Raw genomic sequence first — 26185 nt, forward strand, 5'->3', positions numbered from 1 at the left:
CAGGCCCTTGACACCGTCTGCCGCCCCTAGAGCGGTTCCTGTGGTCCCCCTCCTCAGAAGAGCCTATGCAGATAGGTCGTACGCCGCTGACAGCTGAGGAGAGGAGGAAACGTTGCACACTGGGCTTATGCCTTTACTGTGGCGGTAAAGGTCATTTCTTAGCACAGTGCAAAGAACGACCGGAAAACGCCAGAGCCTAGGTGGTATGGAGGAGCTACTCCTAGGCTGCGCTGGCTCTGCTCCTCAATGTACAGTCCCTGTGACAATAGAATACCCTGGAGGGTATTTCCACACATTGGCCTTCATAGATTCAGGAGCGGAGGGAAATTTCATCATAGCAGACTTGGTACAACAATTACAATTGCCCACCGTGCCACGGTGCCCTCCGCTACGGGTCACATCTATTCGAGGCACTATACTCCCTGGAAGCATCTCCGAAGCCACAAGGCCGCTGAGGCTCCAGATGGGAGTCCTACATTCTGAAGAAATCTCCTTCTTGGTGTTGGAGAAATCAGTACACCCAGTGGTGCTGGGCTTGCCCTGGTTGCAGTTACATTCTCCAGTGATTAAGTGGGACACCCTACAACTTGCACAATGGAGTCCCTTCTGCCTTTCTCATTGCATCGAGACACCCAGACTACCCAGGATATCTATGTTAACCACCTCGGTACTACCTCCCGCACCGTACAAAGACTTCGCGGAAGTGTTTTCTAAGAAAAAAGCAGACATTCTTCCACGGCACCGACCCTTTGACTGCGCAATTGACTTGCTACCTGGAACCACGCCTCCCCGGGGCAGGGTGTATCCACTATCCCTACCAGAGACTCGTGCCATGTCAGAATATATCACGGAGAATCTTGCTAAGGGGTTCATCCGCCCTTCTTGGTCACCTGCTGGAGCAGGGTTTTTCTTCGTGGGGAAGAAAGACAGGACGCTTAGACGTGTATCGACTACCGTGGGTTAAATGCCATCACCAAGAGGGATCGCTACCCACTTCTGTTGATCCCTGAACTCCTGGACAGACTACAGGGAGCCAAACTCTTGACGAAGCTCGACCTACGCGGGGCTTACAATTTAGTCCGCATACGCCCGGGAGACGAATGGAAGACTGCCTTTAACACCAGAGACGGGCATTATGAATACCTGGTAATGCCCTTCGGGCTGTGTAATGCTCCGGCAGTCTTCCAGAACCTCATGAACGAGATACTGAGGGACATGTTGAATTCTTATGTCATAGTGTATCTGGACGATGTTCTGATCTACTCTAAAGACCTAGAGTCTCACCGACAGCATGTCAAACAAGTGTTGCAAGTCTTGAAAGATAATCATCTATATGCTAAACTCGAAAAATGCATGTTCGAGTGCGAGTCACTCCCATTCCTGGGATACATAGTGTCGTCGACCGGATTTCAAATGGATCCAGAAAAGGTATCTGCGATTACCAAATGGCCTTGCCCTATGGGAATCAAGGCGTTACAACGGTTCCTATGATTTGCCAACTTTTACAGGCACTTCATCCCTCATTACTCGCGTAGAGTGGCACCCCTTACTGCATTGACACACATAGGAGCTGACGCTAAGGTGTGGCCGGAGACAGCTTGCCGGGCCTTTGAGGATCTAAAGCAAGCCTTTCTAATGGATACTTGCCTGTATCATCCCGACCCCCAACGTCCCTTCGTGGTAGAGGTCGATGCCTCTAGCCTCGCAGTAGGAGCCATACTCAGCCAGCATTCGAAATCCGGCCAGTTGCTCCCATGCTCCTATTACTCGAAGAAGTTCTCGCCCACCGAATGCAATTACAGCATAGGTGATAAAGAACTCTTGGCAATCAAGTTGGCCTCCGAGGAGTGGAGGCAGTGGCTCAAAGGGGCAATCCACCCAGTAACGGTTTACACAGACCATAAGAACCTCGAGTTCCTATCCCAAGCTCAGCGCCTGAATCCCAGGCAAGCCAGATGGTCGCTCTGTTTTAACCGTTTTAACTTCACACTTCACTATCGTCCAGCCTCAAAGAATGTCCGGGCCAATGCCTTATCTCAGACTTCATCCATGGAGGAGGAGAAGGAGAGCCCTCAGTACATCCTAGACCCCGCCAAGGTTCATTTGGCAGCTGTCACCATCGAGTCCCAAGAAAGGACTTTAGTCCCGAAACGCCTACGACAGAGAGTGCTAAGCTGGGCCCATGATTCTCTAACCCAGTGGTTCTCAACCCTGTCCTGGGGTTGAGAACCACTGCTCTAACCGGTGGACATGCTGGACGAGACAGAACATTAGATTTACTGAATCGCTACTACTGGTGGCCCAACCTACAATGTGATGTCTGAACCTATGTGGATTCATGCGCCACGTGCGCCAAACAGAAACCAAAAGTCGGGCTTCCCTGGGGTCTAATACAGCCACTTCCAGTACCCACGGAGCCATGGACCCATATAGCCACGGACTTTGTGGTGGATCTGCCAGCATCATTAGGGAAGACCGTGATTTGGGTTAAGGTAGACTGCTTCTCTAAAATGGCCCACTTTGTGCTGTTGCCTAAGCTGCCAGCTGCTTCAGAGCTAGCACTCCTGTTTGCACAGCACATTTTCCGTATTCACGGCCTTCCATAGGACATAGTGTCAGACCGGGGGCCACAATTTATGGCTCGGTATTGGAAGGCCCTGTGTAAGAGCTTTGGAGTACAGCTCAGTTTTTCCACGGCATTTCATCCTCAGAGCAACGGCCAAATGGAGCGTATGAATCGTTCACTGAAGACCTTTCTCCGGGCATTTGTAAATGAGAAGCAGGGCAATTGGGTGGAATTACTTCCCTGGGCTGAGTTCTCCTATAACAACCAGATTCACTCTGCAACTGGGAGATCCCCTTTCCAAACAGTTTATGGAAACAACTTAAGCCACTCTTGCCCTTATCTCTATCAGCTTCCTCACCTGCAGCACAGTTATCAGCTCAGCATCTTCAACGACTGTGAAATTCCATACAGAGCAAGCTCGCTTTAGCTGGCAAAGCGGCAAAGAGGTATGCTGACCGGCATCGGCGACCAGCTCCAGTGTTTCTGCCTGGAGACCGCGTTTGGCTCAGTACGAAGAACATCCATCTGAGGCTACCTTCTAAAAGGTTAGCACCTAAGTTTTGTGGTCCCTTTCGTGTGGCAGAACGGATTGGGATGGTGTCTTATCGATTATGATTGCCATCCACATTACTCATTCACAATGTCTTCCATGTATCCCTCCTTAAACCAGTGATCCTCTCTTGCTTCCATCGCAAGCCACCAGAGGCCGCACCGACTCCTACGGCTGAGGACCCCACATTCCAGGTGTGTGAGGTGCTTGACGTGCGCTTTTTCAACTGCCTTTGGGAGTACTTCTTATCCTGGGAAGGTTGGGGCGATGAAGACAGCACCTGGGAACCTGCTCGCAACATCTTAGATAAATCCCTCCTATGACAGTTCCATCTGGAGCATCCCGGTAAGCTGGGCCCTCTGAAGAGGGGACGTAAGGGAGGGGTACTGTTGCGGCCCCGATCGCGTCCCTCGCGATCGGGTCCGTGCCCACTTACCCCCGCTCCAGTCCGCGGCTGGAATCGTCGGGTTTCAGGCCTGCTAGGCCGCATGGCTGCGGCGTCTCCTCGAGGGAGACGCCGCCGAGGCCCGGGGCTGGCTCCGCCCCCACGCTGCTACGCGTACGCGAGGACAGAGCATTTAAAGGTCCAGCACCCGGAAATGCTGGACCGCCTCCTGGATGATGTCAGACGCCGGCACAGTACTTAAGCCGGCGTCTGACTCCTAAACGACGCCTTGCAACGAGGTTCCTCTTCGGAATTTCTAGTTGTTGCCTGTTCCTGCTGTCCTCGCTGTTCCTGCTGACCTCGCTGTTCCTGTTGTGCCTCCTGCCCGGCCCTGCTGTTCCTGCCTTGACCTCGGATCCTCCCTGTGTTCCTTCCCCGGCTCCAGCTCCGGCTGATCCTCGCTTCAGTGACTTCCTGGCTCTTGACTCCAGTTCGCTTCTGACCCGCCTTGCCTGCTGCCTGCCTCGACACTCAGACTCTCTTCTCGTCTCATCTCTCGTTGTCTCCTAAGTCCCAGTGGTCCAGATCCCTACAGGCTCCTCCTGGGGGGATCTAGGACTTCCAGGGTGAAACCTTTGCTGCTTCCTCCCATCTGCCGTGATCTCCTAAGTCCCAGCGGTCCAGAACCCTATGGGCTCCTCCTGGGGGGATCTAGGACTTCCAGGGTGAAGTGGTCTTCGGTGCTTCAGCTTGATTCCGCCTCCCGGCCTGTCCACAACGGAACCCCCAGTTCCGTCAGGCTGGCCCAAGGGTCCACCTCAACTTGCTACCGCAACATAAGACCATCATCAGGGTTACAGTATATTGAAATCCTACCTTGCATACGTACTGAATCACTCAAAAAGCATACAACCACCAAATAATCTGTGTAGTGATGCTCTTATGTGGCCACAGAGTCAAAAGTGAACTAAACTGCAACACAAACATTATTTCTTTTTTAGTTTGTTGTGTTTACTGAAGAGGATGTTGGGGAGGTACCCGTACTGGAAAAGGTTTTCATGGGTAATGATTCAGATGGACTGAACCAAATCACGGTGAATCTAGAAGATGTGGTAGACCTGATTGACAAACTTAAGAGTAGTAAATCACCTGGACCAGATGGTATACACTCCAGAGTTCTGAAGGAACTAAAAAATGAAATTTCAGACCTATTAGTAAAAATTTGTAACCTGTCAATAAATCATCCATTGTACCTGAAGACTGGAGGATAGCTAATGTAACCCCCATATTTAAAAAGGGCTCCAGGGGCGATCCGGGAAACTACAGACCGGTTAGCCTGACTTCAGTGCCAGGACAAATAGTGGAAATTATTCTAAACATCAAAATCACAGAACATATAGAAAGACATGTTTTAATGGAACAAAGTCAGCATGGCTTTACCCAAGGCAAGTCTTGCCTCACAAATCTGCTTCACTTTTTTGAAGGAGTTAATAAACATGTGTTACACTCTGGTGGTTTAGTGTACCCTTGGGCCTCAGCCCGGGCCCGGGCCCAGACCTTCAGGGCCGAGCCGAGGGATGACGGCATGCTCCCGCATGGCTGAACACGGTCTTGCCCTCTGCCAGGCCTGCAAGCTCCCAGCGCCAACAACATGATGTTGGTAGGGGAATGGTCATCCGACTGTTCCGAGCCCTTTCGGACCTGCCGCTTGATTGGCATTGGAGCAGCAGGCCTGTCCTGAGGTTGAGGGCAGACGGAGGCCTTGACACGTAGACAGGACTATGGTCGATGTGGCGGCATCGCAGACAAGACACTTGACAACAGCTGGGTTGATGCATCGGCATCAGGGACGAGGAACTTGACAACAGCTGGGTTGATGCATCGGCATCACGGACATGACAAGGAACTTGACAACCAAACAGGCAAACACAAGGCATGGACATTGGCACTGTCTCTCAGGGCATCCTACTCAGCCCACCCGCGGGACTGAGTCGCAGACCACCCTGTCCCACTGCGCGCCCTACACAGCCCTAGCAGGCTGGTCACGGACCACGAGGAGAACGGGACAGCGCAGGGAAGACCCAGGCAAGGAGGAACTCCAATGACGAAGCCGGTGTCATCCGAAGCTTCCCCCAAGGCTGGTGGGAACGGAGGCTCAGGAGCACAGGGACACTTCCCACCTGCAAGCCACCTCATTCTCGGGCATACACCAGACGAAGACGCAGGGAAGAACATCCTGGCAGGCAGATACATCAGGATAAGGAAGATCATGACAGAACATCAGGACATGGTCAGGGACCTCAGGCAAGACATCAAGACATGAAGACGTAGTATAAAAGCAGATGAGACGAGGAGCTCCACAAAGAACAGACGACCTTACAAGGCTCTGGCAGGCAGGAGCCTCCAGAGGGAAGTCACAATGATGCAAGGCAAACACAGACTGAAGTTGAAGTCCTTTTATAGGGCTGCAGACCGGCGACTCCCTGGGAGGGGTTTGGCAGGCCCACACCTAGCTGACCCTATAACTACAGAGAAGTGCTGCGGGCTGGCCCCTAGGGAAGGGCGTGGCTCAAACCAAGAAGTCCATGCAAGCACAAGCAGCCTCAGGCAGGCGTGGGGCCTGCCTGAGGCTGCTTGTGCTTGTGTACATCGAGGCCTCCCAGGCCCTGGAGCAAATCCTGGACAATTCGCAGGCAAGACCCTGGCTTGGAGCGGCCTCCAGGAAGAGGTAAGGCGCCTCCCGTAGCCCCGCTACAGGAGGGTTCATAACAACATGTGGATAAAGGTGAATGTGTAGATGTAGTGTACTTGGATTTTCAGAAGGCATTTGACAAAGTTCCTCATGAGAGGCTTCTAGGAAAAATAAAAAGTCATGGGATAGGTGGCTATGTCCTTTCGTGGATTACAAACTGGCTAAAAGACAGGAAACAGAAGGTAGGATTAAATGGACAATTATCTCAGTGGAAGGGTGTGGGCAGTGGAGTGCCTCAGGGATATGTATTGGGACCCTTACTTTTCAATATATTTATAAATGATCTGGAAAGAAATACGACAAGTGAGGTAATCAAATTTGCAGATGATACAAAATTGTTCAGAGTAGTTAAATCACAAGCAGATTGTGATAAATTGCAGGAAGACCTTGTGAGGCTGGAAAATTGGGCATCAAAATGGCAGATGAAATTTAATGTGGACAAGTGCAAGGTGATGCATAGAGGGAAAAATAACACATGCTTTAGTTACACAATGTTAGGTTCCATATTAGGTGCTACTGCCCAGGAAAGATCTAGACGTCATAGTGGATAACACATTGAAATCGTCGGTTCAGTGTGCTGTGGCAGTCAAAAAAGCAAACAGAATGTTGGGAATTATTAGAAAGGGAATGGTGAATAAAATGGAAAATGTCATAATGCCTCTGTATCGCTCCATGGTGAGACCGCACCTTGAATACTGTGTACAATTCTGGTCGCCGCATCTCAAAAAAGATATAATTGCGATGGAGAAGGTACAGAGAAGGGCTACCAAAATGATAAGGGGAATGGAACAGCTCCCCTATGAGGAAAGACTAAAGAGGTTAGGACTTTTCAGCTTGGAGAAGAGACGGCTGAGGGGGGATATGATAGAGGTGTTTAAAATCATGAGAGGTCTAGAACGGGTAGATGTGAATCGGTTATTTACTCTTTCGGAAAATAGAAAGACTAGGGGGCACTCCATGAAGTTAGCGTGTGGCACATTTAAAACTAATCGGAGAAAGTTCTTTTTTACTCAACACACAATTAAACTCTGGAATTTGTTGCCAGAGGATGTGGTTAGTGCAGTTAGTATAGCTGTGTTTAAAAAAGGATTGGATACATTCTTGGAGGAGAAGTCCATTACCTGTTGTTAATTAAGTTGACTTAGAAAATAGCCACTGCTATTACTAGCAACGGTAATATGGAATAGACTTAGTTTTTGGGTACTTGCCAGGTTCTTATGGCCTGGATTGGCCACTGTTGGAAACAGGATGCTGGGCTTGATTGACCCTTGGTCTGACCCAGTATAGCATGTTCTTATGTTCTTAATTCTAGATATTACTCTCCATGTGTCTCTTAGAGATATCTCTGCTGGTTTATCCTGAGAATTCAACACAAATGTAATTGTATAGGATCCGGAATAGGATAGCCCATACTGCCCATTGACACAGTAGGCTCAGTTCCTGGTGTAGCCAAATCTCCAGCTCTCAAAGTTTGTACAATCACCCTTAAATCCCCTTGAACGTCTTGAGGGCCCAAACCACTCTGAGGACTAAGGGAAGTATTCAAAGAAATACTGGAATCAGCCAGCAATATACCTTATGAAGCATGGGGTTTAGGTGGGGGAGATCACGTTTCAGGAGATAAAGAGATCCCAGCTAATTCTATACACAAATTTTGCAATGGTGAACTAGCTTTATGGACATGCAAGTCCATTGGCCTGCGGATTAAAGTGGGGGTGGAAACAGTCACTGATGTTTTCCCTTTCCTTTTTTTTCCCATAGTGTTGTTAGCTGGAAAAAACAACATAAGAGGCGCGCCCCTTTGTCATGAAGCTTAGGCAGGCTGCTGCATGCTGCAATTTGAAGGTCCCAGATCCTGCAGAATCAGGCACAAGTGTCCTCCGACATGCCTGTGGCATGGATCTCCTTAAAGCCTCCAGGTCCCAGGTAGGGGTTGGAAAGGTGGTGTCCCCCAGCTGGTTTCTTTTTTTGTTGCGAAGAAAGATGGGTCTCTCAGTTTGTGCATAGATTACCATGGTCTGAATACTATTACTATTCATAGATACCGCAATTCATAGATACTATTCATAGATACCGCAATATCTATTGAGTGACTTTCGGAACAATGTAAATAATTGCTCATCCTACTGTTAAGTTACTCTAGCTTTGTCTTCTTCTTCCCCCAGTTCTAGCACCCTTGGGGGTAGATTTTCAAAAAGCACGCCTTCGCGTACTTTTGTTGGCGCATCAGGCGCAAACAAAAGTACGCTGGATTTTAGTAGATACGCGCGTAGCCGCTAAAATCCTGGATCGGCGTGCGCAAGGCTACCGATTTCGTATAGCCGGCGTGCGCCGAGCGCTGAGCCACGCAGCCTACCTCCATTCCCTCCGAGGCCGCTCCGAAATCGGAGCGGCCTCGGAGGGAATTCGCTATTGCCCTCCCCTCACCTTCCCCTCCCTAACCCATCCCCCTGGCCCTGTCTAAACCCCCCCCCACCTTTGTTGGGGGATTTACGCCTCCCGGAGGGAGAAGTAAATCCCCGCGCGCCAGCGGGCCGCTGGCGCACCTAGACACAACCCAGGGGCGGTTCCAGAGCGCGGCCACGCCCCCGGACCGCCCCTGGCCGAAACCACGCCCCCGGGCCCGTCCCCAAAATGCCGCGTCCCGCCCCGAAAACTCCGCGCCGATCGGCCCCGCCCCCCGACACACCCCCCTCGGAAAACCCCGGGACTTACGCGAGTCCCGGGGCTCTGCGCGCGCCGGCAGGCCTATGTAAAATAGGCACACCAGCGCGCAAGGCCCTGCTCGCGTAAATCCGGGCGGATTTACGCGAGTAGGGCTCTTAAAATCCGCCCCTTGTTTTATTGTAACTTTTTTGCTCCTCTCCACTTGTTTAATGTTCAAGGCTTTTACACCCCCTGTTAACTGTAAACCAGCATGATGTGATTGTATCATGAATGCCGGTATAGAAAACCTCTAAATAAATAAAATAAGAACATAAGAACATAAGAAATTGCCATGCTGGGTCAGACCAAAGGTCCATCAAGCCCAGCATCCTATTTCCAACAGAGGCCAAACCAGGCTACAAGAACCTGGCAATTACCCAAACACTAAGAAGATCCCATGCTACTGATGAAATTAATAGCAGTGGCTATTCCCTAAGTAAATAAATTACTAAGAAAGACAGATATACTTTACCATTAATAACTGAGTTATTTGATCACCTGCAGGGCACCAAGATATTTTAAAACGGGATCTCCGGGGCACATACAATCTCATTGGCATCAAAGCTGGGGACGAATGGAAGACTGCCTTTTACACATGCGATGGGCACTACAAATATTTAGTAATACCCTTTGGACTTTGCAATGCCCCTGTAGTCTTTTAGAAGATGGCCAATGAGATCTTCCATGACCTGCTGTACACCTGTGTGGTCGTATATCTGGACGACATACTGATTTTCTCCCAGACTTTGAGTCCCGTTATAGAGATGTTCGGACTGTTCTTCATTTCCTCTGGGAAAATAATCTCTAAACCAAACTGGAGAAATGTCTCTTAAGCAAGAGGAACTCCCCTTCCTTGAGTACATAGTCTCTCGAGATGGATTTCAGATGGATCCAGCTAAGGTAAAAGCCATCCTGGAATGGCCTCATCCAGTTGGACTCTGAGCCTTGCAAAGGTTCCTAGAGTTTACCAATTATTACCACCAGTTTATCCCCAGTTACTCCACCTTGGCAGCCCCCTTTACCTCCCTTACCTACAAGGCTGACAGAGGCTACTGAGGCCTTTCAGAGACTAACGGACACCTTTTCCCAAGAACCCTGAAAGTAGATGTCTCTACCCTTGGAGTAGGGGCTGTCCTCAGCCAACACAACTCTGAAGGTGCTCTTTGTCCGTGTTGCTTCTTTTCCAGGAAGTTCTCTTCAGCTGAGCACAACTACAATATTGGAGACCAGGAGCTTTTGGCAGTCAGGTTGGTCCTAGAAGAATGGCATCATCTTCTTGAGGGGGCTCAACATTGTATCACCATATATACAGACCACAAGAACTTTGAATATTTACAACAAGCTCAGCAACTCAACCCTAAACAGGCTCGCTGGTCCTTGTTCTTTGCTCGTTTCGATTTAGAGTTGTGGTACCAGCCTGAGATCAAGAATCAACAAGCAGATGCCCTCTTTTCAGACGAGGATGTCCCGGAAGCTCCAAAACATATCATCAACCCTGCTAAGATACTCCTGGCTACAGCAGTACCCATCCCTCCAGGGAAGATGGTAGTGCCTTCTAGATTGCAGGAAAACTTGTTCAAGTGGGCCTATGACTCCTGTATAGCAGAGCACCCTGGATGGACATGAACTCTCAAACTGCTTCAATGGCACTACTGGTGGCCCCAAGTGAAGTAGGATATTAAGACCTATGTTGATGCATGTCTCACCTGCGCATAAGCAAAAAGCCTTGCATGGCTGACCTGGGGGCTGTTACAGCTGTTGCCAGCTCCCTGGGAACCCTGGACCATTTGTCCACGGATTTTATTGTGGACCTTCCTCTTTCTAATGGCGCCATCATGATATGGTGATAATCGATTGTTTCTCCAAGATGGCACATTTCATCCCATTGCCTGGCTTTCCTTCTGCACCAGAGTTGGCATGTCTCTTTACCCTCCATGTCTTCTGCCTGCATGGCTTACCAAAACACATCCTGTCAGATAGAAGAGTTCAATTCACTGCCCAGTACTGGCACAACCTCTGCAAGAAATTTGGCATCACATTTGATTACACGATGGCCTCCCATCCACAGGGCAACAGGAAAGTGGAGCGAACTAACCAAACTCTTAAAACATTCCTTCGCTCCTATGTCAGTAAGTGCCAGGAAGACTGGGCTGCCCTACTGCCCTGGGCTGAATTCTTCACCAGTAGCTCGTTAACCATATTAACGTAGCTACCAGTTCTTCCCCTTTCCAGGTTGTTTATGGGAAACAATCCCTGCTTCTGTTGCTACTACCTGTGACAGTCTCTTCATCCTGGCACAATTTTTGGCACAAGGATTACATGACCTATGGCAGTAAACAAATTAAGTAATTGAAAAGGCCGTCACATGAGCCAAGAAAACTGCTGTTGCTCGAAGAAGGCCAGCCCCCCCAATTCAAGACGTATGAGAAAGTGTGGCTAAGCACCAGACATTTATGCCTGCTGCTTCCCTCATTATGATTAGCACCCCGCTTCATTGGACCATTCCCAGTGTTACGACAAGTGGGATCTGTCACTTACCAGCTGAAGCTACCGACTACCTTAAAAATTTACGTGTTTCACATTTCACTGCTCAAACCATTAGTGCTTTCCTGGCTCTCCAGAGTGCACCTGAGCCCCAGGTGGCACTCTGGAGGGCCAGAAGATTGTTTCAGAAGAAGACATGGAATATGAAGTTCAAGAAGTCCTGGATTCCCACCGGAGAAGCAAGAAAATTGTGGAAGACATGCAGCCCAGAAGAAAACTCAAGGGAGCTATCATCCAATATATTGCACCTCAACCTGCTGAAATGTTCCACCAGTGGTACCCATCAAAACCCAAACTGAAAGCTTCAGGGAGGGGGCTTAAAAGTGGGGGTACTTGTGCGTTTCGCAGCTTGCGGGAGACTCGTATGAGCTGCGCTGCTCTTCCCGATACAGCCAGGTCTTCTGTTCAGACATGGCAGCATGCCGCCATCCCCGCCAGCATGGTAGGTTGCTGCCAGTCTCTTTTAGCGCACGCGCAGTGATACTCCCAAATTTAAAGGGCCCATGGCAGGAAAACCCCTGCGTCACCCTTAGATGACATCACCCACATGCTCCTATTTAAGATCAGTCCACACGCCTTTCAGACGCCTTCGCAACAGGTCCTCCTATGTTCTGTAGTGCGTGTTGCTTCCAGCTTTTGTCTGCCTAGCCTGTTCCAGCCTTCATCTGCCCAGCCTGCTCCAACCCTATCCATACCTCTTCCTCTCCCTCAGACAGATCCCCAGTTGTTCCTTGCCTGATCGCTGCCTTCCATCAACCCTTGCCTGAACTCTGAATATGCCTGACCGCTGCCTGCCTCCAACCATAGCTTACCCTTGGATCACGTCCCTAGTCATCAGCAGAGAATTTTGCCTGTTCTGCTAGCCCTGGCACCCAAAGGCTCAGCCGAAGGGGAACGTGGGTTGGTAAAGGTGAAGCTCTTGACCAGTCTCTGCTTTGCCTGGGCTTGCCTGCTGGTGGTGAGAAACTGCAGGGCTCCTCCCTGCAGATAGAGCCAATCTCACCCCAGCCCAAAGGTCCACAGATACAACAACATGGGGGAAGATGAGTTGATGTTGGGCTACATATCAAAATGTATATGTGAATCTACCCAAAGAAGACAAATCTCAACTGGGCAGACTGGTTATCTGCCATCATTTACTATGTTCCATGAAAGTGGTACAGCTTTGACCTTTGAAGAAGACTTTGAGGCCTTCACAACATATTGGTTGATATTTACTCAGTATTTTACGGCTCAGAACATCGCAGTGCCCAATCAGTAATGAGCCATTCTGCTGGCCTCAGTGAGTCAGAGAGCCATTGAGCTATTGCTCAACCTGCTGGCCCCCAAGACGTCTGACTAAGTATTACTAAAAAACAAATTTAGGAGACGTTATAAGCCCATTATGAACCATGATAAAATACAGGGGCCAATTTTTCAACTGTCTTCATTGGAATAAAGTCTGCTGATACATTTTCTCAACTGAGTTTGCTCCAGTTTCAAGGTGACATTTGCACCTTATTTTTGTGCAGGTATTTTCTGAATAGAAAATAAAATGTGTAAATTTGAAAATGCCATCTACATGGGTTACTTTCCTTCCTCAATCCAAATACTGTCTCAGAAACGCCTCCTCTTAACGTAATTAAAAATCTGTGTTTTGTGTAGTTTTAGGCACATGGAGGGATGAACCACTTATCACAGCAAACTGTACAAATCAGACTTGTTTGCGTGGCTGATTTAAATGGGGAGCAAAAGCTAAGGAGAGTTAAGTGCCTTGGTGATAAGGGAGAACACTGAGGGGCCGATGCAATACAGTGTACTCAGCCGTAACCCGCACTTTGACGCGGGTTAAATAGGCGCTAATCCACCCCCTAATGCAATAGGGGGATTAGTGCCTATTTAACCCGCGTCGGACGCAGAGTGAATGTAATAGCACTCATCACATGCAAATGCATGTGAATGAGGCTATTACTCATTTACTCCGCATGCAAAAAAATAAATGTGCGTCTCAGACGCACATTTATTGCTCAGCTATTAACGCCTGCCTGGAGAAGGCGTTAATAGCTGAGCGCAGGTAAAAGAAGTACAGAAAAGCAGAAAAAACTGCTTTTCTGAACTTCTTAAGTAAAAAATAAAAATAAAAAAAACTCGGCAGACCCCCGAGTTATGAAGACCGACGCCGATAAACTTGGCGGCCATTTTCATTACTGGTAGATGGCAGTCTATGAAAACCGAGTTTACTGGCATCGGTCTTCATAACCAGAAGCCGTGGTGGAGTCGCGTTAGCAAGGAGGTGCTAAGATCGCGCAAGCGACCCCAATGCCTTCTTGCTAGCGCGACCCCCTAATTTGAGTATTGCATGGCACCCCCCTTGCAGGCGCTGACTTTTCAGCGCCCGCTTTCCGCACTTTATATTGCATCGGCCCCTGAGAGAGGTTTTCTTCCTCTGAGGTGCACTGCTGGGAGGAGAGAACCTATTTGCTTGTAAAGGAGCAAACAAAGTTGAATTAATTCATGGCTGCTTCGAGTCACTGAACTCATATCTAATTAGAGCTGAGAAGGCAGGATGAAAACTGCAAAGGTGCCCTCCATTCCTCCCTCTTCCATCACCCATTTCTCTCCAGGTTCCTCATTTTTCTCTCTCTTTACTCCACCGCTCCCATTCCTTTTCTTTTGACATGGTAGTTCTTCCTGTCTCCTTTTTCTTCCAGTTCAGTTGGAACCAGTGCTGGGATTCTAGCACCATGAGCCTTCATTCACAACTACCTGGTGATGTTTCTTCTATTTTAATAGACCCTCTCACTTGCTATTCCTAGTCTGGTCATTGCAGCAGTGGTCTTGAGGCTGGAAGCCATCCTGTATCATGGGCTCTAAATCTGGCCACTAGGTGTCACCCTTAATGATGACAAGATCTTCCTCCCCTTCTAAGGCCCATCAAAGCATCCCCAACCCTAGTTGACCTGGGATTCAAGAGATCTGATCTGGAATTACCCTATACCCATTGGGCCAGTCTTCTCCCATTCCTTTCCTTGTTATGTCTTTCTCCTGGAGTTGCCAACTTTTCCATGGAGCAAGACGGATGCTTGGGGGGGCCGGCCACCCATGTGACTGGCTGCTCCTTCCCTTTTTCCCTTTCAAATTGAGCTTTGCTTTTTTCCTAGACAGATTCAACCTGCCTGTCTTAGGAGCTCGGGTTCGACTCTCCTCTTCCTCTGCGTCTCCTAGGAGGACAGCGTGAAGAGGTAACAAGTGCGGCACAACAAATTATCTTTAGTTTGGAGAGATGATGCCGTACTGCACCTACAGCTGTGGGAGAGGCAGAGGAGAAGGAGAGTCAAACCGAACTCCGAAAAAAGGCAGGTGATTGGAGCGCTGCAAGGCTGCCACCACTGATTGACCCCCTTGCCTGACCAGGTTTTACATTGTCCAGATACCCTTCTAACCAAGCACTGTACAGCAGGCTGGAAAACCAGGCTGTCTGGACCAAAACCAGCAGTTGGTCACCCTACACACCCCTCATCTCTTTCACTCTCATCATTCCTCACCTTCTCCTGCTGCTCATCCCTTTGTCTCTCACCTCAGTTTTTCCTTGTCCATCCTTCATCTTTTTTTACTGTCTTTATCTTACTTCCTTCATCTGTTCTTTCCCTCCAGCTTTTATTTCTGTGTCATCCTCATCTTGTTTTCTCTCCTAACTTCTCTCTTCATCTTTCATCCTATCTCAGTGCTTCTCTTAGTCTCTACCCCTTCTCCCTCTCCTCTCACATACCTCACAAAGGATTCTTCTCCAGCTGCTGTATCATGCTGTACTCTCCTCTTTAGCTGCCTTTTAAACCATTTGCTATTATTTCCTCAACTTTTTGTGAATTGCTCTTGGTTTATCTCTATTTCTCTATACCGAATCTCTCCTTCAAATGTCTCTCTCAGCACCTAACCTTTTACCTTTACCTTTTATCTGTTTCCCTCTTGCTCTCATTTGTATAAAACTTCTGGCAATGTCTCACCATTTTCCTCCAGCTTTTCAGTCTCACCTGATCTCCAAGTCTGGCTCTCTCCCATTTGCCAGCTGCACCTCCCTTTTGTTCCGTAAGCTATTTTATCTCTTTCACCCTTTCTTCCTACATCATTCTCTCCTTCATATCTCCTTTTCCCTCTTTCTTGACTCCTCACTATTCATGTTCCTCGTTTACTGTCTCTTTTCTCCTACCCTGTTTTGTTTGTCTTTCTGTCACCCCACCCCCATTTCTTTCACATCTCCTTGGCCATGCCATACTCAGGTCAGGGAAGCTCATTTCTTTATAAAACTGGTTTAGCTGCTTTTGTGGCTGTAGCAGAAACTGTTCCTGATAAACAGCCAGAGTGTAATCCCCCAGCATGGTGATGGCAAAGTCGCATATCAGCAATCCCAGGAGCTACACTAGGGCCAGCCTCATCCCATCCGTGTCCTACCAGTCTAGAAAGAAACAGTAACCTTAATCCTAGCTGCTCATCTCCATCTATGTACAAGGACTGTCAAGAGCAGCTTCCAATCTAAAAGGCAGAAAAAGGACAATTGTTCTCTCTGGTTCCCTGTGAGTGGAGAGAAGAAAATACATGAACACCACACACCCAGAAATCTGCAAAACAGGCTCACTTGTTAAAAAAGTGTGCCAGTTTTATACTGAAAATAATGGAATGTTTTCTATGACAAATCTGCTGCAAATGTTTATTGAATGAACCCCTGAGTTATGAAAACTCATAAAATAGTGAGAGAGTACCAGGAGATGGTGGCGCCACCTTAGAATTGGCACCAGGTTTCTTCTCTGGAAGGGACTGTGAAGAGACAGAAGAAGAAGCTGGACGCTAAGGAGTGAATTTTCAGAGACTTATGTGGGGGTTTTGCATATAAAATCAGCATATAGACATGAACACGAAGCAATTTTTTCAGAAGGGTAGGCTTATGAGGGTACTGTTGTTTCCATATGGAAAAATATGTACTTTCAGAGGGCATTTCAAAGGAGTTCTGGACGAGTTTGGAAGCACACCCAAATTTATATGTTTTATAAACAGAGTGCGCGTATACGACATAAAAAATGCGCACATGCTTTTACACTTGCTAATCAAACTGCAGACATTAAATCTGACTTCTCTTTTGTCTGCAGTTTGTGGGTGGACGGCCTGGAACAAGTGGTGAAGGGTGTGAGTGAACTGGTAGAGGGTATGGATGAACTGGTGGATATCCCAAATAACTGGTGCTTAGAAGTATGTGCATAAGTAAGTATTTTCACAAGCAAGATATGTGTATATGTATCAACCATCTTTATAAAATACCTGACCCCACGCATAAATTGAGGATTATTATGCACACCTCTAAACATCCAGTGGCACCCTAGAGGACAACACACATCCACATCTTACAAATCTCTCCCTGCTGAGAAATTCAGATTAATTTCAGGGTGGTGGCTAAAAATATAATTATGCTATAAGCACAGAATAGAAAGGATTTTTGTGATTTGGAATTTGTTTTCCTTATCAGAAATAATAATTTATGTTAATATACTTAACATTGTTTTTCCAGCCATAAGGAACTTATTAAACTTAGATCAATGTTTTTTTTAAATTGCATTCAAATTTTATCCAACCTGCCTGGGATAATGCCTGGCACTACAGATCACATCTTGAATTCTTCTCCAAGTTGATATATATTTTTTAAACTCTTTATTTAGAGGCATCAACTGTACATCTATAAAGAGACATCAAAAGCACAAAGACATACATTATATTCATTAGAGGTGTATAAATAATATCCATACTAAACACAATTGCCCCACTACCATTATAGCCCCTCCCACCATAATTGCCATCATTCTTGATTCACCATAACTCTTCTCCATTGCCAATATGGGTCCCAAACCAAATCATATCCAGTAGCCTTATTCCGAAGACCAAGTTGATATTTTTACATTTATATCCCCTGTTGTGTCTGCTCTGTAGTGTTACTGCTTTTTTACTCACAGGCAACCAGAAGCCAGTCTTTATCCCAAGGACAGATGGGGGTGTGCTGGTTGTGAAGGGTAGCGGGTGTGTGAGCCCTTTCTGCTGCGGCATAGTTGGCACAGCCTTGAGAGTGAACCCACAAGGTTGATGCCGGCAGCTGGCAATAGCATCCTGTAGCAGGATAGTTTGGAGCTTTGCCTATACCAGTTGCCTCCTGTGCAGGTTGAGCTCTTGGGTTCTGGCGGCCGGCAAGATTTAGGGGGTTCCTTAGGGCGGTGAAGAAAACTAGAGTCCAGAAGCAGGCCAAGGTCAGGGCAGATGGCTACCAAGAATAATCAGGTCCAGGCAAGGGGTCAGATTCAGGCAGCAGGCAATTATGGACAGGTCTAGGTAAAAGGTCAAAATCCAGAGAATCAGACCAAGGTTGGATGAGGAGACACTGGACAAGACAGATAGGACAAGGCAAAGCTAGATAAGGAAAGGCTGGAAGATAAAGCTGAAGGAAGCAAGGCTAGAAGACAAGGGTAGATGAGGCAAGGCTGGAATGCAGGAGAACAAGAATCAGGAACACATAAGCAATACGTATTGCAAGGCAGAAGACCTATTGCTGAAGCGAGGTAATGCTGCAGGGCCGTTGCTTAAATAACCCGGTTGGACTGACATCATCAGGAGGTGCCGTTCAGAGTTTCCCACTATGGGGCCTATATTTTGTGTGCACATGTGCGGGTGCTCACCTTAGGGAAGGCAGCAGCCTGGCGGCGTCAGCAGCAATCGGCAGCATGTGGTGATGCGGCATTCTGCTGCGGCAGGCGGCCTTCAGGAGAGTTGGTCAGTGGTAGGAGTGAGTGCAGTGGCTTGTGGGGAAGACCTGTTAGCTGCCAAACGTAACATTAATGATCTAATAGAGGCAATATATCATATTGCCGTCTATCAGACATCGGAATCGCTGGATTCGCCCTCAAATAGTTCAACTCTTTCCTCAACAACAGAAACTACAAGGTTAGAGTCAACAACAGTGAATCTCCAAGTTATAAAGCAACGCTAGGCGTCCCACAAGGCTCCTCTTTATCCCCGACCCTCTTCAATATCTACTTACTGCCCCTCTGCCATCTGATCACAAACCTAAAATTAACACACTACCTCTATGCAGATGATGTTCAGATATTGATCCCCATAAAAGAATCTCTGCCAAAAACACTTGACTACTGGGAAAATTGCCTGAAGTCCATAAAAAGCCTCCTCTCTAGCTTGAACCTGGTTCTAAACTCATCCAAGACAGAAATCCTTCTTATCTCACCTGAACACTCGACCAACACCGATATTACAGCTCTGGACCCACAGATTTCTCAAACAAGAGATTTAGGAGTTATTCTAGACAATCATCTGAATTTAAAGAAAGCTATTAATAATATCACCAAGGACTGTTTCTATAAGCTTCAAATTCTAAAAAGAATCAAACCCCTTTTCCACTTCCAAGACTTCAGAACCATCCTTCAATCCACGTTATTCTCGAAAACTGACTACTGTAATGCTTTACTCCTGGGGCTCCCCATCTCAGCCACAAAACCTCTACAGATGCTCCAGAACGCAGCAGCCAGAATCTTAACCAACACCAACCGACGTGCTCACATCACCCCAGTCCTCCGAAATCTACATTGGCTGCCAATAAAATACAGAATTCTACATAAAGCACTCACTCTAATCCACAAATCCATCCACAAACAGCTCACACTAGACCTTCAGACCCCTTTCAAACTCCGCTCTTCGGAAAGACCCATCAGAGAAGCATATAAAGGAACCCTTCAAGTCCCACCTACTAAATCCACCCGTCTAAAATCCACCAAAGAACGTTCCTTCTCCACAGCAGGCCCTGTCCTCTGGAACAGACTACCGACTGACCTAAGACTAGAACCCTGCCTTCATACCTTTCGTAGAAAACTCAAGACGTGGCTTTTCCTTCAAGCCTTCCCCTAAGTCAAAATATCACGTCGGACTCAGCCCAAGGAATTGGGATGTTTACTAATCTCTTAAACCATTATATATTATTTATATGTTGTTTACTAATCTCTTAATCCGTTATATATTATTTATATGTTGATAATTCCGCGCTGCCTTTCTTCCTGGCTCTATTGCCCCCAAGTTCTATACCCTTGTTATATGTAACTTTGCTTGTTTCGGCCTTTTGTTTGGTTACACTTGTTAATCCCCTAAGTTCCATGTAAACCGGCCTGATGTGAATTCCATTCGTGAAGTCCGGTATAGAAATATATATTAAATAAATAAATAAATATTCTTCTGCTGTAAGTTTCAGGAAAACAGGCCCTGAGAAGCTTGCTTGGTTAAAAAGGAATGCACAAAGGGGCTAATGCAATACAGTGCGCTCAGCTGAGCGCATTGTTAATCTGCAGTTAGATGCGGGTTGTAGAGGCGCTAACTGATCCCCTTATGCAGTAAGGGGATTAGCACCTCTACAACTCACGTCCAACACAGAGTGAATCTAATAGCGCTCCATCATATGCAAATGCATGTGGATGAGGCTATTAGCTATTCACTCCCTATGCAAAAAAAAATGTGCGTCTAGGACGCACATTTAGCAATCAAAAATTAATGCCTGCCTGGAGCAGGCGTTAATAGCTGTGCGCTCCTTAAACCAGTACAGAAAAGCAGAAAAAAATGCTTTTCTGTACTTCCTCCTACTTAATATCATTGCGATATTAAGTATGAGGAACAACTAAAGTAATTTAACAAAAAAAAAAAAGCGCCGGCAGTTGGGTGCAGGAAACAGATGCTCAATTGAGAAGCGTCCTTTCTTGAACCCCTGGCTGTGCGCCAATAAACTCGGGGTCGGTTTTCCTAACCAGCGGACGGCCGACGCACTCGGGCTCTCCTTGCTAACACAACCCCCCTAATTTAAATATTGCATGGCGCCCCAGGGGGGGCGCCTGGGGGCACATTAAGAAAGCGGGTGCTGACTGTTCAGCGCCCACTTTCTGCGCCAAAATATTGCATCGGCCCTAAAATGAATACAAAATTGTACTTAGACATCTTTGACTAGATATTCAACCATATCCAGCTAAGTAATTTAGCCAGATATAACATAGCCTGCTAAGTTACAAGGAATATTCAGCGGCATGGCTATTACGCACATGTACGCCTAATTTTAAATAGGCGTGCGTCTAGGCTCACAAATCCCGTTTCTACTGCGTAAGTTGGGGAATTTTAAAAGGGCGGTGTATCCTCATTGTTGCCAATTTCACCAGTTCATCCACCAATTTGCCCAGTTAATAGCTGTGTCCTCCAAACCCCCCTGATTGAATAGCCTACATTTCCCCCTACTTACCCCAAACCCTTAAAACTCCTCAGGTATGGTTGTTTTTTATTTTTTTAAATGTATACCTCATCTCTAGCAGAAGTAAACTTGCAAGACAGGGAATCTGGACACGCTCATCTCTTGGCCATGCTCCAAAATGCTCATGTCTCACCTGGACCAAGCCCCACTGCATGCATTTCTCAAAAGACTTTTGAGAAATGCATGCAGTGGGAAATACACATGCATCTGGATGGTTTTTTAAATTCCGTGGGCATGCACAAGCCTGACTTGTGCGTGTAGCTTCTGATTTTGGTGTGTGCCGTGCTTTTAAAATCTAATATTCCTTTTAAAATCTTAATATTCCTAAAGGATATCAGTTCTAGTCCTGATTCATTTCTTACAGCAAATTTCCCAACTTTGCCTCCATCCCATGCCCCCTGAAAGCTCTAGAACCCTGAGCACTCTTTCCTTTAATATCTTGTTTTTTTCCCTTTTGACCTGAAACTTTTGTCCTGCTCCTTTTGGCCTACTTTCTCAGTCAGACCTTGCCTCTGTTGGGCTGCAGTGTCATGAGCTTTTATTCACAGCAACATGGGGTTTTCCTCCTATTTATATAGTCCCCTCTCAGCCCAGACATCACAATGGTGATCTTCAGCCAGATGGCCCTCTAGAACCCAGCTCATGAGGACCCTTGGTCTGGCCAATAGGCATAGGCATTGCCATTGGGTGTTCAGTGGGACTCCCTCCCCTTCCCCCAGGAGGTGTGAATGCGACCTCCAGCATGTCCAGCCCTGGAGAACCCAGGGCTGGGAAGATCTGAGTAGAGGATTAAGTCCCAGTCCTTCTGCCTAGCAGCACACCACACATATAAATGAGCCCCACCAGGAAGTTTGAATGATTTCTCTGCAGGTTTCTGGGAAGCTGCATCCTATATGTATGTTTCTGAATTCTTCATAGAATGGAGAAGAGAAATATACTGAAGGGTTTGACAGATGTTACAGAAAATAAAGGTTAAAATACCACTTATATCAAGCCCTCTGGAGAGAAAAGCTCTAAATTATGTACTGACTGAAGATGTTTCTACAGATTGCCCACATGTGCATCAAATGTAAAAGTTCTCTGAGCATAGGGGTAGATTTTAAAAGAAGCGCGATCAGCCTACTTTTGCTTGCGCATCAGACTCAAGCAAAAGTACGCTGGATTTTAGTAGATACGCGCGGAGCCGCGCGTATCCACTAAAATCCTGGATCGGCGCGCGCAAGGCTATCGATTTTGTATAGCCTGCGTGCGCCGAGCCGCGCTGCCTCCCCCCGTTCCCTCCAAGGCCGCTCCGAAATCGGAGCGGCCTCGGAGGGAACTTTCCTTTGCCCTCCCCTCACCTTACCCTCCCTTCCCCTACCTAACCCACCCACCCGGCCCTGTCTAAACCCCCCCCTTACCTTTGTCGGGGGATTTACGCCTCCCGGAGGGAGACGTAAATCCCCGCGCGCCAGCGGGCCTGCTGCGCGCCGGGCCGCGACCTGGGGGCGGGTATGGAGGGCGCGGCCACGCCCCCGGGCCGTAGCCACGCCCCCGTACCCGCCCCCAAAACGCTGCCGACACGCCCCCGGAACGCCGCGACGACCGGGCCCGCCCCCCGACACGCCCCCGACACGCCCCCCTCCGAGAACCCCGGGACTTACGCGAGTCCCGGGGCTCTGCGCGCGCCGGGAGGCCTATGTAAAATAGGCTTCCCGGCGCGCAGGGCCCTGCTCGCGTAAATCCGCCCGGTTTTGGGCGGATTTACGCGAGCAGGGCTCTGAAAATCCGCCCCATAGTGTCTAGGTCCCAGCTGAGCCAGCTGCTGATACGCAATTGCACCTTTCTTCTGAAGCCTTCTTCCTTTGGGATCAATTTACCTTTGATTCCCAGCCATGGCATTCCTCAAGGCCTGCTCAGTATCATGACTATTAGCCACGTTAGCTCAGTGCTACAGTCATAGACCTGCCCCTGCCTCACAGAGGCCTATGCAATAAAGCTCACACTAATAAGTTTTTAGCATGAGTTGCCAAAAAATGTAAACGTGCCTACAGAAACTCAACTTAGTATGCTATGCAAAGAGTTTTTGCATTTGCACATTAAATTTTGGCCAAACAAGCATGACTATGGTAGTTGCATGCATGGTAACTCCAAAAACCTACCATGCATGTCACTAACATTTCAAATTCCCTGTGCTAAGCAGCTCGAAGTGAATGGGTATCTTAGCAGGAGTGATTTGATCTCTCTGTTCCCACCCCAACCCCTCCTGTGACAGAGAAATCCTGCATTTGCTCTCACATCCCCCCCCCCCCGGACAGATCATATAACACCCTCAAAGAAAGGGAATCCTTTTGTTTGCAATGATAAGAACCCCCCCTGCCAGATCAAGTATCCTTCAGTAGCCCTCTCATGTTCATTCCCTTCCATCAGCAGATGAAATAGAGCCCTGTAGTCCCCTCGAGTCAGTCCTTCTTTCCAGAAGAGGAATTACATCCTTACAGCACCCCAGAGTCCCCTCTCCCGAGATCAAATACCCTTCTTCCTGGACCTTGCATGTTTCCCTGTGTTGCTGGTGAATGTATCAGTCCTGCTCTTGCAGCACTAGAACTTCCCTCAGGTCAAGTCCCACCAACTGCCAGGCCTGACACCTTGGAGGGAGAGAGAGACATAACCTAAATCTCCCATTGAAATATATGGAAGGACAAAATAGAGAACTAGTCTTTAAAATAATTATATTTATTCAATTGTAAGATATTCTAAGCGAATCAAATGTACCTGTATAAAAAAAAGGGACTCTAGTGTTACAAAATAATATGGCAAAACAGGAAGACTTCCCCTTCACCCTCAGCAGATCCTAAAAGTCCACATCAAAAATTAAGAACTAGTGACTGTCTTAATCCAATAAAAGGGCTCCTCCATCTTAAATAGCAAGGTCTAGTTTTGGCTCTGGTGAAAATGGGACTGCCTGCAGATTTTTTATCTTTATTGGACTACCATAAAAATTATTTAGGTATATTCTTCATGAACTTTCCAGACTATACAGAAACATTGTCACCAGAAGAAGGGATTGGTGTGCTCTCTGAGACTCCTTTTCATCTGACTAATGAACTGGTGTGCTCTCAGAGACTCCTGGACATGTGATGAAGAAGGGACCAGTGTGCTCTCAGAGACTTCTTGTCATCTGAAGAAGGGACCAGCGTGCATTCACAGATTCCCCATCATCTGTTGAAGGGTCTAGGGTACTCTCACAGACTCCTCATCATCTGAAGAAGGAATCTGAGTCCTATCAGAGACTCCTGGTCATCTGAAAAAGGGACTTGTGTGCTTTCAGATAAACCTGGTCATCTGAAAAAGGGATAAGAGTGTTCTTAGAGACTCTTCATCATCTGAAGCAGGAACTGGTGTGCTCTCACAGACTCCTGGTAATTTGAAGAAGGGATTGTTGTTCTCTCAGACTCTTAGTCATCTGAAGAAGAGATGAGACTGCTCTCAGAGACTCCTGGTCATCTGAAGAAGAGACTAGAGTGCTTTCAGAGACTCCTGATCTTCTTTAAAAAGGATCTGAATACTTTCAGACATTCCCCATTGTCTAAAGAAGGGCTTGGTGTGTTCTCATTGCTCCTTATCATCTGAAGAATGTATCAGGGTGCTTTCAGAGACTCCTGGTCATCTAAAAAAGGGACAGGGTGCTCTCAGAGACTCCCCATCATTTGAAGAAGAGATCTGTGTGCTCTCAAAGACTTCCATCATCTGAAGAAGGGACTGGTGTTGCGCTTCCTGGCCGCGTCCGCTCCACGGCTGGGCCTGCTTCACCTCTCTCTCCCGTCCACAAGCTCCGGGCTTTCCTCAGCCGCAGCTGCAGCCAGTTCGCGGTGTCCCTGGCTCCCCCGCTCACCATCTCTGATGCCGGCCTCACAGCGGAGCTCCTCGGCCCTGCCCCTAGGCACGTACGTGACTGACGTCGTCCTATTTAAAGGGCCAAGCACGGGAAACCCAATCCCGACGCTCCCTGATGACACCACGCAACCCAGGTATAAAAGGCAAGGCCCGTTCCCCTAAATGGTGCCTTGGCAATTGGGTCGTACACTCCGGTGTCTCTACTTTGCCTGTTCCAGCATCTCCTGTTCCAGCGTCTCCTGTGTCTCCTGTACCTGCGTCTTCTGTTCCTTCGTCTCTCCATCCCCGGTAGTACCCTTCGGACTGACCTTTGCTTGCTCCTGACTATTCCTGATTGCTGCCCGGACCTGACCTCTGCCTGTTCACTGACTACTCTTGATCGCTGCCTGGAACCGACCTCTACCTGTCCACTGACTACTCTTGATAGCTGCCTGGAACTTGACCTCTGCCTGACCTGACTACTTCCGGATTGACTACAGGTACTGACCCCTGCTTTGGCTGACCATTCTGAACTGTTACTCTGGCCTTGATCCTCGCTATCCACTCGGACACTCTCTTCTGGCCTCCTGCGACCTCCGGCCATTCTTGTTCAGACTTCGACCGCGCACTCTTGTTCGTGGTGGGCACTCCTCTACACTTCCTCTCTAGGAAACCCTGTGAGGCCCAACTAAGACCAGGCAGCCCGGGTAACCAAGGGCTCAACCTGAGGGAATCCCGGGTTGCTATTTGCAAAGCTCCAGCTAGCCTCTGTCTCCTCCTGTGCTCAGCCTTCTGGTGTCAGGCACTCTCCGTGTCCGACTGGAGGGCCGTACCAATCCTGCACCAGGCCAAGGGTCCACCTCCAGCGCAACAACTGGTATGCTATCAGAGACTTTCTGACATATGAAGAAGGGATTGGGGTGTGTTCAGAGACTTCTGGTTCATGTGAAGAATAGATCAGAGTCTCCTGGTCATCTGATGAAGGGACCAATGTGCTCTCAGACTCCTGGTCACCTAAAGAAGGGATTGGTGTGCTCTCAGAGACTCCTGATCATCTGAAGAAGGGATTGGTGTGCTCTCACAAACTCCTGATCATCTGAAGAAGGGATTGGTGTGCTCTCATAAACTCCTGGTCATCTAAAGAAGGGATTGTGTGCTCTCAGAGACTCCTGATCGTCTGAAGAAGGGATTGGTGTGCTCTCACAAACTCCTGATCATCTGAAGAAGGGATTGGTGTGCTCTCACAAACTCCTGGTCATCTAAAGAAGGGCTTGGTATCCTCTCAGAGATTCCCTGTCATCTGAAGAAAGGGTCTAGGGTGCTCTCACAGACTTCCCATCATCTGAAGAAGGGGCCAGTGTGCTCTCAGTGATGCCTGGTCCTATGAAGAAGGCATGGTTTGTCTCAGAGACTCCTGGTCTTCTGAAGAAGAAATAATAATGCTTTCAAAGACTCCTTGACATCTGAAGAAGGGACTGGTGTGCTCTCACAGACTCCCCATCATTTGAAGAAGGGACCAGTGT

General features: G+C 48.0%; 1 long non-coding RNA gene across 1 annotated transcript in view; it reads left to right on the forward strand.

Annotated features, from left to right (window-relative positions):
• Positions 1-26185, forward strand: part of LOC115097779 — a 66923-nt gene that overhangs the window by 14485 nt on the left and 26253 nt on the right. The window contains exon 3 of the long non-coding RNA XR_003858330.1: positions 16624-16735. This is a non-coding gene — a long non-coding RNA (uncharacterized LOC115097779). The remainder of the gene's footprint in view (positions 1-16623; positions 16736-26185) is intronic.

The sequence above is a fragment of the Rhinatrema bivittatum genome, chromosome 8 (genome assembly GCF_901001135.1).
Source record: "Rhinatrema bivittatum chromosome 8, aRhiBiv1.1, whole genome shotgun sequence".
In the NCBI taxonomy this organism is placed as follows: domain Eukaryota; kingdom Metazoa; phylum Chordata; class Amphibia; order Gymnophiona; family Rhinatrematidae; genus Rhinatrema; species Rhinatrema bivittatum.